Source organism: Protopterus annectens, chromosome 10.part0 (assembly GCF_019279795.1).
Source record: "Protopterus annectens isolate FY-2018-M chromosome 10.part0, PAN1.0, whole genome shotgun sequence".
Classification (NCBI taxonomy): Eukaryota; Metazoa; Chordata; order Ceratodontiformes; family Protopteridae; genus Protopterus; species Protopterus annectens.
In genome coordinates, this window is record NC_056744.1 from 846025099 (window position 1) to 846049269 (window position 24171).

Here is a 24171-nt window from a genome sequence, read left to right on the forward strand (position 1 = left end):
TGACTCAGAGACACATAATTAATGAGCATAGATTATATTTTGTTACAGGCACAGCAGCTACAGTGATATTCTGTCCAATGTATGTTGACTTAGATTTTGCATGGCACTCTATTATAGGGGTATATCAACAGTGGGCTGTGGATGCTGGTGAAGGGTGCATACATGTACTTTGGTATGCTTATATATTTTCATAGGTGATGCATTGTCAGATACCTCTACCATGGATATAGGCATGCCTGGCCATCAGTAGCCAATCTTAGCCTGATAGTGATGACAGCCACATCCTGGCAAAGTGGAAGGTCACAGTGTTGGTGTTAGATATGGATAATGTGATGACCATTTCTCCTTTCCCTTACAAAGATGCAACTTCTGTGCCTCTGCAACTCACCTCTTGGTCCCAGGATGCTACAGAAGGAAAGAAGTTGGCAGACAGATTGGTAGAGGAAGCGTCCCCTTCTCCAGCAGCAGAGGCATTCTTGGTTGCAATTAACTGCAATGAATGTAAGGAGAGCAGGAGGGATCAACATATAAGTGACTGGCAGTGCCAGGCTAAATGGCCCCCTGTGCTGAAAACCTCCATGGCCACCAATCAACATATGTGTAGGGCCATTTTGTTTACTGTGTCGTGCTGATGATCAGAATTACATGCATACTCTGATATTTAGGCAGTAGGAAATAGGTTTCTGTCTGTATAAATCAAATCAAGTTGTAGGACATGAATATGTATATGACAATGTACACGGAAGACTGCCAGTATCCATTATACATCACATGTTCTGTTTAAATAAGCAGAATTATTGAAAATATATATTGATAACATGTGTGTATAACAGACTAATATGAATGCTTTTGGAACTCTCTGTAATCTGGCGAGTTTTATCATTCACTGCATGTGAATCAATATGTTAGGCCCTGGCCTTTGATTCATTGTAATTCTGTCACTGTAGAGTTGAGTCTTTACTTGATAATGTATATTATTTTTTTCAGAATTAAGACTGCAGAAGTAAATATGCTGCAGTTAGACAACTGAGTAATTAAACTAGTCAGAGTCAACTGGATTTTATTTATGCGTCACCATTGTAGATCCAGTATGCTGCTCACAGTAGTGACACAGTTCAATTATTTAGCAGTATTTTGGGGACAGTATTGTAGTGCTGTACATAATACATGCATCTGTTTCAGTATGTCTTCAGTGCAGCCTTATTATTTGATTGTGTTTGCTACAAAATGTTAGTTTGCTGTGAATTGTTTTCTGTAGTGATATTACAATTTCACTTATTCAGCAACATTTGTCAGATAATACCATACTTCTCTAAATAGCAATAGCATTATTTAATAATAGTAATAGAGATTTGCAGCAGTGGAGATGTGCACTTCCTTAAGTTAGCTACACACCATATACATGCAACCAATATTTACTGACATTCGATTACTGGGAAAGTCCAGCTGGGTAGGTGTGCATTTTCAACCGCAATGAAGGGAGAAGAGCTCCAAAGTATTACAAAAACATTTTAAGAACAATCATTTTACAGTCTTCAAAAATAATACAAAACATCTACTATTTAAATAATTATACTAAAGTAGACATAATGCGAAAACTTTGGTTAATAATAAATATAACTTGGCTTATTGTATGGGGGATGCCTGTTGTGTGGATGTATAGAGGGTGTTGGTGAGAATTTTAAAGAGGATGGGGCCAAGGATAGAGCTTTGTGGTATACCAGTGATGGCTAGGAGGTATAGAGAGATAGTGGAGTGCCATTTTACTGACTGATATCTATTGGATAGGTAGTGTTTCAACCATAGAAGGGTGGGCTGTGACCTAGTGAGGACATTTGAAGTAGAAGTTTGCTGTGACAAACTAGACAAGTCTAGAAATAATGAAGAGACTAGTTTGCCATTACCTCTAGCTTTATTGACAGTATTTATAAAAGTTAGAAGTGCAGTATTAGTACTATGGGAGGGATAGAAGTACTTCCTGCAAGAGATCATTTAGAAATTGTTTTTGAATACATTTTTCAAGTATTGAGCCTCAATCCTCACCACTAACACCAGTGAGGAACTTTCACATTGGGAGGATGACAAGTACACACACAGTAAATTACAATTTCCCTTAAGAGCACACAGAGATCACAGTCAGTCTGGGGCTGGTTTCTCCCTCTCTTTCCAGATCCCCAGTAAGACTTCCCACTGGCATAGCTATAGGGTTCAGATCTCAGCTAAGTGGTCAAGCCAAAACCTCCAGCACCCTCTCTGTCCAACCAGTGCTTAATGTGCATGCCCAAGTAGTTCACACACACACACACACACACACACACACACACACACACACACACACACACACACACACACACACACACACACACACACACACACACACACACCCTTTGGGATTTGATTTATATACAAACATATAGACACTCCTGGGGAAGGCTGGCACAGGTTCACTAGCTATGCCCACTTCTGCCCAGACTATAAGGTAATACCAGCTGCCACCTACCACTCTTATCATCTACCATAAGGCCCTTACCAAAGGGTGACCAATCCTACTGTATGATGTTACTAATATCCAAATGGTAAGTGTGTCCAAGGCTAAGGCTATTTAGGAGTGGCCTATACAGTGTTACCAAATACATATGTAAGTACTCTAAGAGCTTAAATATCTCTAACAAATCAGCCACAATTAAAAGGTTTAAATATATTTAATAATAAATAGTAACAGAACAAGACAATACTCAGCAACTCAATACAGTGACAACACAGTTCAGAATCACAGGAAATACTTTAAAACAACATTGGAGGACAGTCTCACATAAATATAGAAAAAAGCTAGACTAAGCTTACTATATTCCTATCTATCTCTAAGAGAAATACATGGTCAGAATAGCAGGTGCCATGTCAGACTCTAAACCAGTTACAAGTGGTGTCCCACAAGGCTCAGTCCTGGGACCTCTCTTGTTCGGTATATATTTCTCCAAGGTACAGGCTAACTCAGGTGGACTATGGCTGACCAAGTTCGCAGATGACTGCAAACTGGGTGCTGTAATCAACTCTCTGGCTGACACAAGCATCCTCCAAAAGGGTCTCACAGAGACGGATAACTGGTGCCAGAGCCATGGCCTAAAGCTAAATGCCAAAAAGTGCATAGTCATCCCCTTTGGGAAAAACAAAGTGCCCACAAATTACCACATAGGTGGTAATCCATTAAGTACGGAATAAGTAATTAGGGACTTGGGGACCCAAGTAGATAGCAATCTCTCCTTTGACAATCACATTGCCAAAGTGGTTAGAAAGACCTTCTATATAGCCCACCTTATCATGAAAGGGTTCACATCTACATCAAGAGAGGTCATTGTGCCCCTCTAATCATCACTTATCAAGCCCATAATTGAGTACAATGCCCTGTTTGGGATGTACCTTACCCAACACCTTCAGCAACTGGAAAGACCCCAAAAGTATCTCACCAAGAGGATCAAGGGGCTCAGACAGATGCCCTATGCAGTTCGGCTAAAGAAACTCCAGCTCTACTCAGTTGCATAGCGCCTACTCAGAGGCGATATGTGTCTGACGTATAAAGCCATGTCCAACCCAGAATTAATGGACATGCTTCACCTCAGGAAATCCAAATCACTTAGAGCTACACGCTCCAGGGACTTGAACCTCAGCACAGAAATAAATAGGACATGCTGGAGGGACAGATTCATATCCCAGAGGCCCCCCTCACTCTGGACAAAATCCCAATCCATGTTAGGCAGAGCCCCTCACTGACCCTCTTGAAGAGAAATCTTGACGAGTGGATGGGAGATCGTAAGTTTACCCCTGGGATCTCTTCTGTGTCCCTGCTTGACAGAGGTACAGTAAACTAACCTTAAAAGGGCTACCTTCTGTCACCTACTATACAGAGGCACAGTCAACTAATCTAAAAGGGTGGTGAAAGCCAAACACACTCTGGCTAGGCTTTAAATGCCCTAGGGCAGATAGCCTAGTATCAACCTATGAACCTATGAACCTATGATCTAAGTCTTACTTACAGAGCAAGGCAAGTGCTGGTGAGATGTTTACAGGTCCAGAGACAAATACAAAATGCACAGACCTTTTCTGAGAGATAGTTTTTAAATTACTATCAAACACTTCTGCTGGGTCATCTCAGATTACATCATTCTTGTCACCTCTGCATAAGTTCCCAGGCTAACAGGAACTTAAAATTTAACATGTGTCTGTGATAAATACTTATCTCTCAGATGTACAGTTGCTAGGAAGTCAGAGAGCAATACAAAAACACTTTACATATGAAACCTAGTAATTATCTCTGTCTCAAGGCAATAGAAACAAACTTTAGCTGTAGACATTCTGTCTCTTAGCTGAGATAAACTAACTTAATAGCATATCGTAAAACTGTTTACTTATTTTCTTAGAGTTTGCAAGTTAACTCTGCATATGCCAGCCTTTACCATCAACACATACATTTACATAGGCATGTAGTCTATGCACATTTCTGCTCTTTTCCAGCAGGGTGCACTGTGGTTACATCCTTGAAGCTCAGTATAGAACATATAGTTTTCTTACATTTCTAAGGCAAGCCTACAAATCATATTACTATTCACAAATGACATAAAATTATTTACAAAATTCTAGCTGGCTGGGCTGGCAGCCTTCACAAACCCCGCCCCCCCTTTAAAACTCAAGCTAGTTTTTCAAGTGACCCTTGAAAAACATTGCTTGAAAGGATTGAGCCTATCTGGGAATATCTTAGCTCATTCCCTGTCTTGAGAACCCATCTGCATTGGCATTGCCAACCCCACTGTTTTGCTGCGCTATCATATATGCTTGCAACCTTAGGCTCCACCTTACCAACTTGACATTTTGCTGGCTGGCTTAATATAAACATGTTAAGGGACTGTGATCTGTAACTACAGTGAATTTTCCACCATACAGCTAAGGCTGAAGTTTCTGCAGTGCCAGCACTATGGCTAGACATTCCTTTTCTACATCTGCATAGCAATCCTCCCTGGGTTGGAGCCTACAACTAAGATAAATCACTGGGTGCTCTTCTCCCTCTGAAGAAATCTGGCTAAGTAAGGCCCCACCTCATGGTTCATAGCATCCATCTGCACAACAAATTATTTGCTGTAATCTGGACTGGCTAACAACGGGGGTCCTCCCAATGCACTTTTAAGCTGCTGGAATGCCTGCTCACATGCTGGGATCCACACTACCTTGTCTGGCCTGTTTTTCCTTATCAAGTCTGTGAGGGGAGCAGCTATGGTACTATAATTGGGGATGACCATTCTGTAGTACTCTGCTGTCCCTAAAAATGCCCTCCCCGACTTTTTGGTAACAGGTGCAGGCCATGCCTAAATGGCTTCTACTTTGGCATGTTCTGGCCTGATCTTACCACTTCCCACTCTATGTCCCACGCAGGAGACCTCTACCATACCCACCTGACATTTGCTGGGCTTAATGGTCAACCCTGCTCTCTGTAGTCTGTCCAGCACCTCCCTGACATGCTAAAGGTGCTCTTGCCAGGAATGGTTGTAGTTGGCAATATCATCTAGGTAAGCAAGAACAAAATCTCCTGCTAGGATATGATCTACCTGTCTCTGGAAAGTCGCTGGGGCATCTTTCATCCCAAAGGGCATCTTTGTGAACTCATACAAGCCAAAAAGGGTCACAAAAGCTGACCTCTCTCTAGCACCGGGAGTCAAGGGCATCTGCCAGTAACCCTTGGTAAGATCAGTGGTGGAAACATACTTAACCCCACCCAGCTACTCTAGGGCTTCATCTGTCCTAGGCATGGGGTAAGCATCTGACTCTGTGTGACTATTTAATTTCCTGTAGTCCACACAGAACCTGGTGCTGCCATCCTGCTTTGGTACCAGCACCACTGGGGAGGCCCAGGGACTCTGGACTCCTGAATTACCCCTAGTTCCAACATTTCCTGTTATCTCTTCCCTCAGAGTCTGTTTGACTCTCTCAGGCACCCTATAAGGGGCCTGCTTAATAGGCCTTTGGGGTCCTGTATCCACATGGTGCTGCACCAGGTGGGTGCACCCTGGTTTCCCAGGGAACATGTCCCCAAACTCATAGGTTCATAGGTAGGTAATAGGCTATTGGCCTTAGGGCCTATGTAAGTATAGCCAAAAATGCACCCTGGCTTTCGCCACCCAAGAAAATTATTTTCCTGTGCCCATGCCGAGCAGAGCCACAGAAGTGATCCCGGGGGTCAATTTCCTATTTCCCTTCCAATCATCAATATTTTTCTTGAAGAGTGCTAATGAGGAGCACTGTTTGACATAGATAGGTAGTCTGTTCCAGAGTATGGGAAGTCTCTGGGACAGGAATGTATCCCTCCAGCATGTTCTGTTTATTGTGGTGACAAGGTTTAGGTCCCTAGAGCATGTAGCTCAGAGGGATTTCTTTAAGTGGAGCATGTCTAACAGCTCTGGGTTTGACATAGCTTTGTATGTTAGGCAGAGATCGCCTCTGAGTAGGAGATATGCGATGGAGTAAAGCTGGAGTTTTTTGAGACGGTCTGCATAGGGCATCTGTTTGAGGCCAGTAATCCTCTTTGTGAAGTATTTCTGTGGCCTTCCAGTTGTTGTAGATGTCTTGTGAGGTACATACCAAAAGGGGCATTGTACTCTATAATGGGTCTAATGAGTGATGAGTAGACGGGAACAATGACCTCTTTTTTTCTGGATGAGAAACCTTTTGTGATGAGGTGAGCCATGTAGAAGGATTTCCTGACCACTGTGGCGATGTGATTATCAAAGGAGAGACTACTGTCCACCTGTGTCCCAAGGTCTCTTATCCCATTTCTGACGTTAAGTAGAATACCAGCTATGCGGTAGTTCATGGGTACAAAGTTTTTACCAAAAGGGATGAGAATATGCTTTTTGGCATTGAGCTTCAGACCATGGCTTTGACACCAGGCATCTGTCTCAGTGAGGCCCTTTTGTAGTATGTCCACATCATTAGGAGTTTTGATTATGGCTCCTAGTTTGCGTTTCTGCTTTGGAGGTCCCTGATGCTTGGGAAAGGTTTTTATTGAGAGGCTCCGTGAATGTAGATGTGTGTTTTGTGTTTCTATGTGTGTGTTTTGGTGGTGTAGGTTTTGAAGGACTATGTGATGAGTGTGGTGTGGTGTAAGTATTTACCTTCTCCTCTTGACTGTCCTGTCCAGTCTTGGGTGAAGGGAGCTTTGCTTCCTGTTTGGCTATATAAGTGCATCTCTCACAGGTTGTAGTGTTGGGTAGTAGGAGGAGAGGGTTGTCTGTGTACATGAGGCAATTGCTGCATTGCCCCAAGATGCCCAGATTCATCTGGTAGACAGGAGAAATCACTGGGAGCTGACCCTTAGACATGCCTGGATAGGTACTTATTTATTAAGTACTAAAAACTGCTTTCCTCTGGACAAGTGAGGAAAGTTGAGTGCTGTAGTGATTTGCAGCTTATTTAGTGCTTACAATGAGTTCTGAACATATGCTGAGTTCAAAGAAACAGATTTGAGTTCTGAAACTAGAAAACTGGCTTGTTCTAAGAAACATAATTAAGCTAGAAGGCTTTCCTCCAACACAGAAAGGCTTGGGGACTCAGAAGCCTACAAACAGTCTAGACCACTTACAGGAAAGGCAGGAAACAAGCTTAATTTTTTTTCTTTCCCAGATGCTCTCTTTGTACACAGTAGGAGTGTCTGAAATCAGAATATGATCTCACTGCACTCACTTGAGTGAGCAGATGAGATGGGCCCAGAAGGAGTATCCAATCACAAATTTACAAGAGGGGTGGGCAGTTTTAAAGCCACCAAGATTAACACCAAAACAGAAACAGGGATGGTGGGTGGGGAACTAACTGAAAAAACAGAGTCAAAACTTCCACTTCAGTTAATATTCAATGCAACACAAATAAATCAATTAAAATGCTGTATTATGTGAAAAAAGTGCAGATAAAAGGTACTTAAATTCTATTATACGTCCAGTAGAAGACAGCTATATCTTAGCCGGCCAAAGCTTACGTTTTAAGCAAAAAATATTCCAAAATCTACCACTTAAATAGGCAGTGACAGGATATCAATGAATAAGACTACCCCCAACTGCAATTACTAACAGGCAATACAATTCTAGCAAGCACTAACTGAAAAAACAGAGCCAAAACTTCCAATTCAGTTAATATTCAATGCAACACAAATAAATCAATCAAAATGCTGTATTATTTTAAAAAAGTGCAGATAAAAGGTATTTAAATTCTCTTAAACGTCCAGTTGAATACAGCTAGATCTTAGCTGGCCAAAGCTGAGGTTTTAAGCAGAAAATATTCCAAAATGCACCACTTAAATAGGCAGCGACAGGATATCAATGAATGAGACTATCCCCGCCTGCAATTACTAAAAGGCAATAAAAGTCTAGCAAGCACTAACTGAAAGAACAGATTCAAAACTTCCAGTTCAGTTATCATTCAATGCAACACAAATAAATCAATTATAATGCTGTATTATTTGAAAAAAGTGCAGATAAAAGGTACTTAAATTCTCTTATAGGTCCAGTTGAATACAACTAGATCTTAGCCGGCCACTGCTCGGATTTCTCAAACCTGGGTAGGAGATAGTTGCTGGGACATTGCTACCCCTTCCACTGAGGTGTCAGTCCGTGCCTCACTGAGGAGCTCAGTCACCAGATCTCCCTTAGAATCTTCCTGCAATCTACTGCAAATACTCAGCAAAAGGGCCTCCCTATCATGGTAAGGTTTCATCATGTTAACATGGTACAATTTGTGCCCCTGCCTCATGCCTAGCAGTTCTACCATGTAGTTAACATCACTGACCTTCCTTACCACCTTGTAGGGTCCCTCCCAAGCTGCCTGAAGCTTGTTGTGTCTGACAGGAATGAGAACCATTACCTGCTGCCCTACAACATACTCTCTAGCTCGAGCATTCCTATCATACCAGACCTTTTTCTGCTGTTGGGCTTCTGCCAGGTTCTCCTGGACCAAGCCCATGAGTTCCCTGATTCTTGTCCTGAGGTTTAGGACATATGCAACAACAGACTCCTTGCGGGATTCACACTAACCCCTCCCACTCATCTCAAATTAAATCTAGAGGTCCCCTCACCCTATGCCCATACAACTAATCAAATGGTGAAAAACCTGTGGATCCCTGGAGCCTCCATCCTTAAGCAAACAACAGATGGGGCAAATATTTGTCCCACTCCCTCTTAAACTGATCTGCAAATGCCCGTAGCATGGTCTTGAGTGTACAGTTTAACCTCTCAACAAGACCATTAGTCTGGGGATGGTAGGGGGTTGTCTTTAGTTGCTTCACCCCACAGTACGTCCACAGACAAGCCACCAGGTCTGACATGAAATTGGCACCTCTGTCAGTCAGTATTTCTTTTGAGAAGCCTACCCTGCTGAAAATCTCTAACAAAGCATTTGCCACCTTTTCTGCCTCAGTGGAGGACAGAGCCACTGCCTCAGGGTATCTGGTAGCATAATCTACTACCACTAGGATATACTTTTTCCCTGTGGAACTTGGGATACTCAGAGGCCTGAAAATATCCATAGCTACCCTATGAAATGGCTCCTCAATCACAGGCAAAGGCATCAAATGAGCTTTCACCTTGTTCCCTACCTTGCCTACCTTTTGGCGCTGTTCACAGGTCCTGCAGTACCTGGTTACATCTCTGGTAATTCCAGGCCAATAAAAGTTCTGCATAATAAGTCTCTTTGTATGTTTTATGCCGATATGGCCTACAAAGGGAATACAATGGGCTATGGCCAGAAGGGCCAGAAAGTAGGGTCTGGGCACTACCAACTACTGTATCCCCTCACACTCCAGTCCTGCCTCAGGGGTCCTCTCTGTATACAGTAACCCTTTGTCCCTGTATACAGATTCTTCCTTCTCTTGAGAATCAGGTGCCTCAGTAGCTACCTCCCTCAGGCCTTGTAATGTAGGGTCTGACAGCTGAGACTGTTTCAACTCTCTCTTTGTAACCCTACCCAGTTTTCCTTCCACAGGAAGTCTGGTATCCTCTGACAGCGGTGCCTCATTGTCAGCCTGGGTACTACTATTTACTTCTGCCCTTGCAGTCACTTTGTCCAAGGGAATATCAGTCCTCACAAGCAGCTTTGGCTCACCTTCAGTCTCACTGCTACAGGGTAGCTCCCTCCCTGAAGTAACCACCTCACCAGTCCTGGCTGCAAGTGTGCAGTCTGTCTGGGTCTCCCCCAGGCTACAAGTCCCATGTGCTTGTCTCCAGTCCTGACTGCATGTAACTTCATGAACACACGGTACTGCATTATCAAAATCATTCCCTATCAGGACATCTGCAGGGTAGTAGTTTGGTACCCTTGTTGTCTTGTGACATCCTACTATTGGCATTTTGTCATTCCCACTTACTGGCTCTCCCACCTTTGGTTCCTCACCTTGCCTCAGTGGACATCTACATGCTACATGGCACCACTGGTTGCATTTAAAATATTTAACCCTAGGTCCTGGATGTGTACCTGGACTAGTGGCTTCCCCTGCTCCTGGCAGATTCTGTTGGGCAGTCTGGGTTGCTCACCATTGGTTCCCATAGAACCATGACCAGCACTGGTTGTCCCTTTCCTGTGCAGAGATGCCCTACTTGCTAGGTATAGGTCTTCCTTCTTCCCCAACTTATCTACAGTAAGGCATTGTCTATCAGCTAACTAGATTCTCATGTCCTCAGGCAAAGTCCTAAGGGATGGTTCCATCCCCAAAAGGTCTGCCAGCCCTTCAGAAGTGGTGACCTGACATCCACTCACCCACCTATGAAAATAAGTGCTTAGTTCAGCAACATATTCACACACACTTTCATCTGCCTTGTGTCTATGCTCACAAAACATTTTTCTATAAGCTTCAGGTGTTGGCTTAAAAAAAAATCTAGCAAACAATTCTTTACAACATTATAATTTAAAAAGTTATTATCAGACAGTTTAGACAGAACAGTTACAACTTTACCATGGAGTAAGGGGGTCAGGAACCATACACAGAGCCCTTGGTCAACATTATACTGTTTACATATGCTCTCAAACATATGAATGAAACTATCAAAATTATCCCCCTCTGTAAATTGTGGAAGAAATTTACTGACCTTTACTGCTTCTGGGGTTCAGTTACTTCCTTCTCCATTACCTCCATGACTCTGGCAAAGAGTCAGCATCTCCTTTTTATGTTGTCTCTGTCTCTCCATCCCCTCAGCTTCCATGCATAGCAGTTTCTCATTTTCCTCAGTCTCTAGATGCCTCAGTCTCTCTGCTGCCTCTATTTCCAAATGGCTGGCCTCTAGCTCATGTTTCTATAACTCCAGATGAATTTTTAAGTCCTCTGTGAAAAGATTGAGCTGTCTATTCTCTGAGAGTTATACATCTCCATGGCCAGTCTGATCATCCTCCTGGTTGCTATTCTCTGATGCAGCTGTGACTAAAGCTGCAATCATGTCTGCCTTAGTCAAGTTGGCATGCACCAGTCCTTTAGCCTTGCACATCTCAGCCAACTGGCTCTTTGTCAGCTTGCCATACTCCTCTGCTGACATGCTTGGCTGCTCTCCCTGACTAACTAAGCTAAAAAAAATAAATAAATAAAACAATTGTGATATGAAGTCTGAATGTTCACTGCATGGCTGATTAAGAGTACAAGCACCTTAAGTGATCAATGTACACAAGCTACAGGAATTCAATATCCACACCACTACAAGCCAATTAATATGTGATATGGATATCCCACTGTCAAAGGAAAAAACTTCAAAGACCAATTCACGTAAGGTTCAAGTATGGCACCCTTTATTACTTGCAGCAAGGAGACAAAACATGCAGATACAGGATTTTGTCTAAATTACTAGTAAGCAGTATGCTACTTTTATACAGTTCTATGAAATGTTACTTTTCTATGGTTGACGTAGTTAGACACAGCTTTCTGTATTGTTCTACAGAAAATGTTATTTAGATTTCCTGCTGACATGTTCAGATTTAAAACTCACTATGTGTTACATAGAAAATGTTACTTAGATTTCCTGCTGACATGACTGGATTACAAAAAACATTTGAGAAAAACAACCTGGCCTTGGGGCTTATTTTTAGCCCACTACAAACTTTCTATTCTTCAATTGTGCAGTTCTAATATATATGTGTTACATTTCAAGGTACATTTCTAGCTTAGGTACAAGTAATGCTGACTGCGGTTTATACTTTCAAGCAGCCTTTGTTTTCATTATCAATAGCTTCAGCAGCTGTGTACTTTCTTACGGCATAAGCAGAAAATCAGTAACTCTATGTTAAGTCTCATGACACTAGTAGAAATGAAACAATTATTATTATTATTTTCATGACGTTAGCAGAAATCAAATACTTTCCTGTTAATTTCCAAAGAATAAGCAGATCATAGCTGCACATATTTTTATGACATAACAGGATTGGAATGTCTTTAGTAGCTTGTGCAGATTCATGCAGTGTGAACAGAATAAATGCATTAACCCTTTTGAACCTCAAATGCACTAAGCATGCATATTATTAATACATATTTTTCTAACATTTCCCCCCTTTTAATACTTTTATTCAACTTTAAAAATAAGCATAAACAGTTTTTTTCTTCCCCTAACTTCTTCCTACTGAGGATTTGCAGTTAAGAGAGTCATTCAGTTTAAACTTATGAAAGCATTTTCAATTTTTCAACAATTCTTCTAGTTCATCACCTTGGTATAAGGTTTCTGAAACTGACATGTCTATAAAGTCTTTAATCAGTCTTTTCATGCAGGGAATGCAGCAGCAAACACATACCATCAGTAGGATCATTCCTACACAGATGGCAATTAGGATGTTCATCAGGATACTGCCCCACCCCCCAAACAGTCTCTGGAAAAAGTCCGTCAATGGATTTGGTCCTGGCTTGGTCATAGCCGACACTTCTGAATTACCTCAAGGTGATTGTCTATCTCATGTTTGTGGCCAGGAATATACGAACAGCACTCCTCCTGGATTAAAGAGCAAGTACCTCCTCTCGCCGCTAGGGTGAAGTCAAGAGCCATGTGGTTTTGAAGCACTACAGTTCTCATGGCATTCAGTTCATCAGGCACCAATTCTAGGGCGGAAAAGGTTGCATTACTCATTACTTCGAGAAGTTTAGATAGTTTTCTCAGCTCCCAGATCGATTTTGTTGCTCAATATGATGGTAATATGCCTGCCCATGATATAACAGTATCACTCAAGTCCATGTGTGTCAGTCCATCGCCCACAGCATGATGGTTTTTCCAGCGCGCATTGATTTGCCCCACTGGATTGACAGGTTTCTTGATGATTTCTCGAACATTCCGAATTTTCCCTTGAGGTAAAACTGCTGTGTGTCGTATGGCCGGAACCAGGTAGCCCAAAAAACAACTGTGGGACCAATTCTCAGGTAACCATTAATATGCTTTTCTACCTCATATAAATTAACAGTCTTCTACTTTAGTAGTAACTTTACTATAAACATACACTTGTCCTGCATGAAACATTTTTCTGTCAATTATAGACAGTTGTTTGTAGAGAACAGAATCATGTTTTACTTCCTCAATTGTTTTGTGCATCAATTCAAAAAATGAATCATAGTTTGTATTGCAATAAGATCCGGTATTATCAGATTTAGTGTAGCATCTATAAGGAACAGTCACATTGCAATTGCTCCAACCCACCTGAACCGTATCATTGTTGTAGAAACACACAGTTCCCTTTTGTTGAACAGACAAGTGCAATGCTATTTTATCTTGTGATGTAATATTTGATGTATCATGAATCAGGTTTTCCCAGGTCTTGTTGACTCCTAGGGGGACTGAAATTAACAGTAACCCCCCTGTATGCTGTTGGCAAAGCTGTGCAAATCCAGCAATTCGAAACATTGAAGGTCTTAGCATACACATATTTGATTGCCTGGTAAGTGTTGAAGTTGGGGTGCCACTCTACTTGCAACTCTCCACGTTTATTCAGTTCAGTTTGTGTGGCTGGGAAAGGGAATGGCCACAACAAAAAGATTATTGTCACTAGTACAGTCAACAGGATGATTATGCAATACTTCTGAGGAAATGGTTGTTCTCCATTCCTGTTTTCTCCGACTCTCCTGAGTAGTTTTATTTGGATTTTTCTGGATTCTATCATTTTTATTTCAGACATGCGTTCTTACTCTCTGCCCTAATAGGACCTTCAGCACCAATGGTTTCTTCACTGGGGTTGAGACGGATCAGTCCTATTGATCTGACCCCCCTTTGTAGCCAGACTTTGTTCTGAGGGCCCCGATGGAGAGGTAAGACTTTTGTCCAGTTCAAAGTTCTTAACTAGTTTGCAGTGTGTCAGGTGGATCCACGAAGCTTGCTCTGCTATCTTTACTGCAGTGGGTTTCGAAAGAAGCACCTGGTATGGACCTTCCCACCTTGGTGATGTCCAATTTTTCTTTTTTATGGCTTTTATCCACACCCAGTCCCCCTGGGATCACTACCAGTTCCGATGTTTCGGTTTGTTCTTTATCTGAAACAGAATTTGACTGCAGCAGATGTTTAGAATTCAACAAATTTCTCATATATTCCGCTAGTGTATAGTCAGCTTCCTGGTCTGTGGGCATGAGAAGTTTCCACTAGGGTGTATAATAAGCCCTTCCAAACAGTTTTTCAAAAGGAGTCAATCCTTTTGCAGTCGGAACAGTTCTCATGCTCAACAGTGCCAGGGGCAAACAATACACACAGTTCTTTCCTGTCTCAGCTATTAATTTTCTTAATTTATTCTTTAATATTCCATTATGCCTCTCAACTAGTCCTGCAGATTACGGATGGTATGCACAATGATTTTTTTAAAGAAATACCAAAATGCTTACTTAACTGCTGTATGGTTTGGTTTACAAAGTGTGTACCGTTGTCACTGTAGATCCTTTCCGGAATGCTGAATCTAGGGATGATTTCTTTGACAAGAACTTTTGCCACTGTGACTGCATCTGGATTTTTGGTTGGAAAAGCTTCCGCCCATCTGGAAAACATATCTACAATGACAAGACAATACTTTTTATTTTCACATTTGTTCAATTCTATGAAATCCATACAGATATTGTGAAACGGATATGGTGGTGTAGGGAAACTCCCTTGCTTGGGCTTCAACGCCCCTTGTGCATGATGTTTGTTACAAATTTGGCACATCAAACAAAATTTTTTAGAGTAGTTTGTAAATCCGTACATTGTGAACACCTGGTTCGCCAACTGTACCATCCCCCCTGTTGAGACATGGCACTGCCCATGGCTCAACAAAGCTGCATATCTAAACAAATTAGATGGTAGTATCGGTTTCCCTTCTTTAGAGATGTAAAGCCCCTTTTCGAGAATTGCTCCTCATTTTACCCATCTTTGTTTTTCAGCTTGTGTAGTGAGTGCCTGCATTGTCTTTAACATTTCTAAGTCTAAAATCTCAGAGGTTTGTAGCTCCTCATTTAAAAGAAATACTTCTGAAGCTGCTTGTTTTGCAGCTGTATCAGCTTTCGCATTACCTTTTGAAATCCTATCTTGTTGCTTGGTGTGAGTTGTGCATTTACAAATAGCTATTTTCTGAGGTAACTGAATAGATTCTAAAAGATCTAAAATAAACTGTGCATGATTGATAGGTTTGCCAGTAGATGTTATCATTCCTCGGTTTTTCTACTGTTGCGCAAAATCATGTACAGTAGAAAAAGCGTACTGGCTGTCAGTAAAAATGTTTACACTTTTACCCTTTGCTAAGGTACATGCCCATGCAAAGGCAATTAATTCTGTTGCCTGTGCAGATAAGTTGTGTGGTAAAGGTTTTGCTTCTATAATCTCAGTGTCAGAAACTACTGCATATCCTACTAGGTTCTGTCCTGCAGGACCCCTTTTGCATGAACCATCCACGTAGTATGTCACCTCAGCATCATCCAAGGGGACATCCGTGAGATCTTTTCTAGGTAGTGTCTTTTGCTCAATCACCTGCAGGCAGTGATGTGGTGTGCCATCTGCAGGGATTGGGAGCAAGGCAGAAGGGTTCAAAGTCGTGCATCATTCAATTGTCATGTGAGGTTGGCTCAACAATATGGTCATACAGGAAAGATGGCTAGCAGGGGAAAGATATGCTACTTTCTCTTGCACTAAAATAATTGCAACTGCATGAGGCACTCTCAAAGTGAGAGGATGGAATAAAACTACTGAGGCCGAAGCCTGTACTGCCATTGCAGCTGCAACTACTGCTTGTACACAGTGAGGTAAGGGCCGTGCCACTGGGTCTAGTTGTGATGAATAGCAAGCAATGGGGCATTGCTTGTCCCCATGCTGTTGTGTTAACACTGATGTCATATAACTTTGCTTACAATCTACAGTTTGGAAAAAATGTTTATGGTAGTTTGGTAATCTCAGAACTAATGAGGACGCTATTAACTGTTTCAGTTTGCAGAAAGCAGATTCTGCCTCTGGTGTACATTGTAACAAATCATGTTCTGCCATAAGCTTTGTATATATCAGGTCAGTCAGAGGTGCAGATTCCAAGGCATAGTTTGGAATCCAGCTCCGGCAAAAATTAGTTGTACCCAGGAAGGACATCATTTCCTTCTTGGTAGTGGGTTTTGGTGCTTGCAAAATTGCTACTTTTCTGTCCTCATCTAATGTTCTACCTTCCTTGGATATTACATATCCTAGGTATTTGACTTGTTTTTTTCCAAAGCTGCAGTTTATTTTTGTTTACCTTATGTCCTTCAGCGGCTAAAAATTGTAATAGCGCTATGGTATCTTCTTTACAATCTTGCTGGGTGGGGGCCGCCAGCAAGATGTCATCAACATAAAGTAAAATCTGACTGCCTCTTGCTGGGGTAAATCCCACAAAGTTGCTTGCAATTTCTTGTGAGAATATTGTTGGACTTTCACAATACCCCTGTGGTAGTCGTATATATGTATACCTTTTCCCCTGAAATGTGAATGCAAACAAATACTGGCTGTCAGGGTTTATTGGTATCGAAAAGAATGCACTGCTGATGTCTACCACAGAAAAATACTTCTGTTGAGGTTTTAAATCATTCAACAGGGTGTGTGGGTCTGGCACTGTGGGTGCCCTTGGTATTACTGCATCATTTAGAGCTTGTAAATCTTGGACCATACACCATTCTCTATTTGCTTTTTTAACAGGAAATAAGGGTGTGTTACATGGTGAATTGGGAGATTCCACCAGCACCCCTTCCTTAAGTAAAGCTGCTATGATAGGTTTGATTCCTGCCTCTGCAACTTTTCTTAAGGGATACTGTCTTTTCTGTGGTCTAAATGCTGACTTTGGCATGATAGTAACTGGTCCCGCTGTACGAATAAGTCCTACATCTGACTTTCCTGTTGACCAGAGAGTTTCTGGTATATTTTGTAAGGCATTCTCCACCTCCTTTAATAGGAGTGCTAATCAGCTGTCCTTGCTAGACTGCAAGTGTACGGCTGGGTGGGTCTGAGTTATCCAATTCAACTTCTGTATTTGCATTCCCTGTTCTGACAGTTCTAATTCTGTCTGTTTCTCCCATTTCGTGACGTTTTCTCCCAGGTCTGCCCATTCTATGTTTTTGTCCTTGGTTAGGCTAACGTGTGGTAATCGATTAGATTTATAAAGTGTAAAGAACTCCTGGGGCAATGAACAGCTGGCTACACTGTTCCCTTCTGTGTCCCAGTACAGATTACGTAATATCAATCTGTTTGCATGATTTTTAAACAATTCTTGCTCATATTCCTTATCAGGTCCTGGTGTGCTACAATAATACAGGGTACAGTGCAACAGGTGTTGCTTATCAATGTCAAGGGAGGGGAACTTGCTGATGGCTACATTCATTAACTCTTCGGTCACAGTCCCTGGACCAGTCATAACCAAGTCCTGGCTGTACCAATAAAACATTTCACCCACCGAATGCACGGCAAAGTTATCAATTTGTCGCTGTGCTTCCATACCCTGCATGGTTGTGACTACTGCTATACCAAATAGCTGCATGAGGTCTCTGCCCAAGAGGTTTACTGGACATTTTGCAGAAACAACAATTTTGCTTTTCTGAGTCAATCCTGAAACAGGATCAGTTATCGCAATGTTACAGGAGAGGGGCTCCCGATACAGCTGTCCATTAGCTGCTTTTACCAGTATGTAATCAGGTGACTCTGTGTTTTCTGGCAGTTTGGAGGGATGTATCAGGGTTTGTGATGCCCCTGAGTCACACAAGAATTTGACTTCCATCCCTTCTACCAAGAGTGTAACTTCTGGTTTTGTGTCTGCTAAATAGAGCTCCTGGCTCAATAAATCTAGATCTAATATTTCATTTTCTTCACTATCACTAACTTCTTGCACTTCCTCTATCTCTTCTGTCACATCCTCTAACCCCCTCTATCACATTCTCATTTGTCCTTTCTCTGTTATCCCCTTCTAGTGATTCCTGACTACCATATAGTCAGTCCTCACCCTCCTTGTCTTCCGTGGTTGCCTTCTTGTTTTTCTTGCAATCCCTTGCCAAGTGTCCTTTTTTACCGCATTTGAAACATTCACCCCTTTTCTTTCGCCCTTCAAAGTCATCTGATCGCTGATCAGATTGTTTGTTTCCCTGTGCATTTTTCTTGCCCTTTTTTCCGGACTGTACTACATAAACTTCGGCTCCATCTTCTACAGAAAATTCTTGAGCTTTCTTTTTCTTTTTGCTATTAAAATGCCTTTCGACATGCCTAGCATATTCAAGTAATGACTGTAACATGCTTGTACGATGGTCTACCATGTGTTTTGTAATAAAATTGCTTATGGGTGCAATATTGCCTTTTAAAAATGCATTCTTTAACTGCTGTTCATATGGGGAATCTTGTGTTTGATCTTCAGGAACCTGCATTCCACAGTGGTTATTAAAACATTCTAATAATTTGGCATAATACCATCAGTAGTTTCATCTTCTTGTTGGATGCATTGATTAATGCAAGTCCAGTCTGCCCTAGGCTTCCATTTATCAGAGATGTGGTCTGTGAGACCTTTTACTCTATTGTCTAGTTCTGCGCTGCTATGTGGGAGGGGTCTTTGTGCAGCATCACAGGGATTCCATTTGCCACTAATCATGTGCCAATCTGGTCCCACAATTTGTCTAACTACTTTTTCTACCTCTTGTCCGTTTAAGTTATAACTCAGCCTCATTCCTTGTAAATCTTCTGAGAACTTTCTAAAATTAACTTTTGAATGGGGAATTCCCTCAGTGGCTTTCCGGATATCTTCTGGAGTCCAGGGTCTATACACTAAAATAGTTGGGTCCTGACCGTCTTGTCCTGCCTGAGGATTAGGTACTTCTATAAGTGGGCATATTTCTTCTTCACTCATAGATCATGAATTCTTAACCATTTGATATAACTCAATGCTTTCATTTAAGTTACCTGCCCATGTTCGAGACCTGGTCCCGATGGGATCTCTAATAAATGGTTTTACTTTTACAATGTCTCTATTTTCAGTGACAACAGGATATTGTGGGGGTGGACTAACTTGTTCACTTGCTTCATATTCTGGTAAAGAAGGCGGAGGGGCCAATGCTATTACTAAGTTATTGTCCTCCTTATCTAGAAACATTGTTTTTGAATTGTTGTTCTTTTGTTCCCTATGGTTTACTTCCTCAATCCACCTGTGTGCCTGAGGAATTCCTAATTTGCGTTGCTTTTTTACCCGACCTTTAGAATCGGTTTTGAGCTGTTTGAAAAGTTTGATAAGTGAGGATTTTTCTAATTTTCTGTCAAATTCATATTTATTAACCCATTTTGAATAGTATTTAATATTGTCGGCACGCTGTGACTGCATGTATTTTGCGTCTTCAGTTAACGGCAGATTTTGGGGTCTTTTTGTGCAATTATTACCCATTTTGTTCTACCCTTTTTGATCGTTATATAACTTCTCTTATTTTTAACGTGGTACCACGGATTTTGTTATAGTCTCTTCAGAATGACTGCCTACCTATTCTGTTTCTCCTGATCTATGACAAGACAGTAATCTTTTCTGTCCCTGACTTGTAAAATACAGTCCTGACAAAAACAATACAAATCTAGTCCCTGATCTAAAACAGAAAACAGAAAAAAGTAGATTCACCTTACCTGAGCCTACGTGATTGATCACCTGATTCCTGGAGACCCATCCTTCAGTCGCAGATCAGAAAGTGGCTAGTCTCTTTTGCACGACAATTCAGTCAGAGGACTTTTCAAATAAGAAGAACCGATTTGGTTTCTTCCCCATACGGTTTCAACCACCTGGCCCATCTGATCCGAGGTGAAGTGAGGGTTCCGGTCCGAAGGACCGATCTGTCAAAGGAAAAAACTTCAAAGACCAATTCACGTAAGGTTCAAGTATGGCACCCTTTATTACTTGCAGCAAGGAGACAAAACATGCACATACAGGATTTTATCTAAATTACTAGTAAGCAGTATGCTACTTTTATACAGTTCTATGAAATGTTACTTTTCTATGGTTGACATAGTTAGACACAGCTTTCTGTATTGTTCTACAGAAAATGTTATTTAGATTTCCTGCTGACATGTTCAGATTTAAAACTCACTATGTGTTACATAGAAAATGTTACTTAGATTTCCTGATGACATGACTGGATTACAAAAAAACATTTGAGGAAAACAACCTGGCCTTGGGGCTTATTTTTAGCCCACTACAAACTTTATATTCTTCAATTGTGCAGTTCTAATATATATGTGTTACATTTCAAGGTACATTTCTAGCTTAGGTACAAGTAATGCTGACTGCGGTTTATACTTTCAAGCAGCCTTTGTTTTCATTATCAATAGCTTCAGCAGCTGTGTACTTTCTTACGGCATAAGCAGAAAATCAATAACTCTTTGTTAAGTCTCATGACACTAGTAGAAATGAAACAATTATTATTATTATTTTCATGACATTAGCAGAAATCAAATGCTTTCCTGTTAATTTCCAAAGCATAAGCAGATCATAGCTGCACATATTTTTATGACATAACAGGACTGGAATGTCTTTAGTAGCTTGTGCAGATCCATGCAGTGTGAACAGAATAAATGCATTAACCCCTTTGAACCTCGAATGCACTAAGCATGCATATTATTAATACATATTTTTCTAACACCCACCACTGCTAAATAATTAATGTGATGCCCTGCACTGGCCCAGTAATCAAGGAGACTCAATCCTCACCACTAATACCAGTGAGGGATGTGCACATTGGGAGGATGACAAGTGCACACATAGTAAAGTACAATTTCCCTTAAGAGCACACAGAGGTCACAGTCAGTCTGGGCTTGGTTTCTCCCTCTCTTTCCAGATCCCCAGTAAGTCTCCCCATTGGCACACCTTATAGCACTCAGATCTCAGTTGAGTGGTCAAACCAAAGCCTCCAGCACTCTCTCTGTCCAACCAGTGCTTTGTGTCCCTGCCCAAGTAGCTGACACAGACACACACACTTTGAGATTTGATTGATATACAAACATACGGACACTCCTGGAGAAAGTTGGCACAGGTTCACTAGCTATGCCCCCTTCCTCCTAGACTATAAGGTAGTACCAGCTGCCACCAACCATTCTTATCAGCTACCATAAGGCCCTTACCAAAGGGTGACCAATCCTACTATGTGATGTTACTATTATCCAAATGGTAAAGTGTGTCCAAGGCTAAGGCTGTTTAGGAGTGGCCTATACAGTGTTACCAAATACATATGCAAGTACTCTAAGAGCTTAAATATCTCTAACAAACCAGCCACAATTAAAAGATTTAAATATATTTAATAATAAATAATAACAGAACAAGGCAATACACAATAACTCAATACAGTGACAACATAGTTTAGAATCACAGGAAATACTTTAAAAACAACATTGCAGGATAGTCTCACATAAATATAGAAAACAGCTAGACTAAGCTTACTATATTCCTATCTATCTCTAAGAGAAATACTATGATCTAAGTCTTACTTACAGAGCAAGGCAAGTGCTGGTGAGATGTTTACAGGTCCAGAGACAAATAGAAAATGCACAGACTTTCTCTGAGAGATAGTTATTTAATTAGTATCAAACACTTCTGCTGGGTTATCTCAGATTACATCATTCTTGTCACATCGGCATTAGTTCCCAGGCTAACAGGAATTTAAAATTTAACATATATCTGTGAAAAATACTTATCTCTCATATGCACAGCTACTAGAAAGCCACCAAGCAATACAAAAACACTTTACATGCGAAACCTAGTAATTATCTCTGTCTCAAGACAATAGAAAGAAACTCTATCTGTAGACATTCTGTCTCTTAGCTGAGATAAACTAACTTTATAGCATATCGTAAAACTCTTTACTTACTTTCTTAAAGTTTGCAAGTTAACTCTGTATATTCCAGCCTTTACCATCAACACATACATTTGCATAGGCATGTAGTTTATACACATTTCTGCTCTTTTCCAGCAGGGTGCACTGCGGTTACATTCTTGAAGCTCAGTACAGCACATATATTTTTTTACATTTGTAAGGCAAGCATACAACTCATATTACTATTCACAAATGACATAGAATTATTTACAAAATTCTAGCTGGCTGGGCAGGCAGCCTTTACAATTGCTGTTGGTCTAAAGTGTGTGATGTCTGCTGAATTTCCTGCTTTGTGTAGATGATAATGTGTGATTTTTTTCCAGAGCAAAGGAACACGGGATTCCTGGATTGACCTGTTTAGAAGGATTGAGACAAAACAGGCAATGCTATTGGCTGCTATTTTAAGGTACTCACTTAGAAGGTCATCAGCTGAAGTAGAGCATGGTTTGGGTTTGTTTAAGAGTAGTTTTATATAGGATGTGGGCTAAGGTTTGAAGTTGAAAGTGGATGTGGTGATATGTGGCTGTTGGGCAGGGTTTGGATTGGATGTTGGGGAATCCTTATTTAAGAATGCTATACTAGCTATAAAATAAGAGTTGAATTCTGTTGCATTTTCAGGTGGTGAGTTATTGAGAGAAAGGTTAGGATTTCTTTGATGGCTGACCAGAATTTTCTAATGTTGTGTTTACTATTGTTCTGAATGTTGCTATAGTATAGATTGTCTTCATTTGCTTGCTTTTTAGTACAGTTGTAGAGTATGCTGAACTTTTCAAGATGTTTTGCAGTTTTATATTTTTGCCATTCTTTCTATGTATGTTTTTCTTATTCCATACATGTGTAATACATATATGCACACACACACATGAATACAATGCTACCACTGTGTATACATATATTGCAAACAAATATTGTTTTATTTATTATTTATTTGTCTTTGTATACTGGGAAAGTCCGAATGGGTAGTACCAATTTTCAGCAAAGGCCTGGGAAGAAAAGCTCCATTTGCTTACATTGCATTATACTAAGCTCCAGTTAAGCACAGAGTAGTTACATTTCTACTTACATTTATACACAAACAATAGTCACATTTGTATAGTCTGATTTTACAGAGGTGGAAGTTGTACACTCTAAGATTTTACAGAGGTGGAACTTACAAAAGAGAAAGCCCATGCACAACTTAATTGATTGTACAGGAAGCAGTTATGTATAAAAATTGTTTTGTCATTTCAGTGAGAGGTTGAATGTGTTCTGTTTAAGGAGACTATTTGGAGGGAATGATACTGTGAACACAGAGTCTCAGCCTTGTGATTAGCATGTGCAGGATGAGGACTGGTTAATATGTTGTTTAAGCAGTGGTTTAAAACTACTGAGCTTGTTAGTTTTATTTGTGTGAGGATACTATTCCAGAGTTTAGCAACATATTTGGAGTAGACTGAGTCTCCTGCAACATTATTTGACTTATTTGCAAGTAATAAGAATTTGTTACTAGAGCAGAGGTATCTTGCTGGACAGTAGGGCAGTAAAAAGTTATGTAGTACAGGGTATTTTTTCTAGATGATGAATGAGCTTGTGTGCTGTAGTTAGTTGTGAATATATTAGGTAGTTGTGCAATTCCAGCTAGTTGTGTTCTGTGAGAGAGATTGGTGGCAAATTTAGCTATTTTATTCTAACAGGAGGCAAGTTTCTTTCTTTGAGTAGCTTTTAATTTTGTTAGACTAGGAGCGGTGTATAGAAGAGTAAGCAATAAGAAGGTGGTGGCTAGAGTTTTTCTTGCAATATCTGTAAGGAATCCATTCATCCTATAAAGGCAGCCTAGTATCTGGTGTGTAGATTTAATGGTG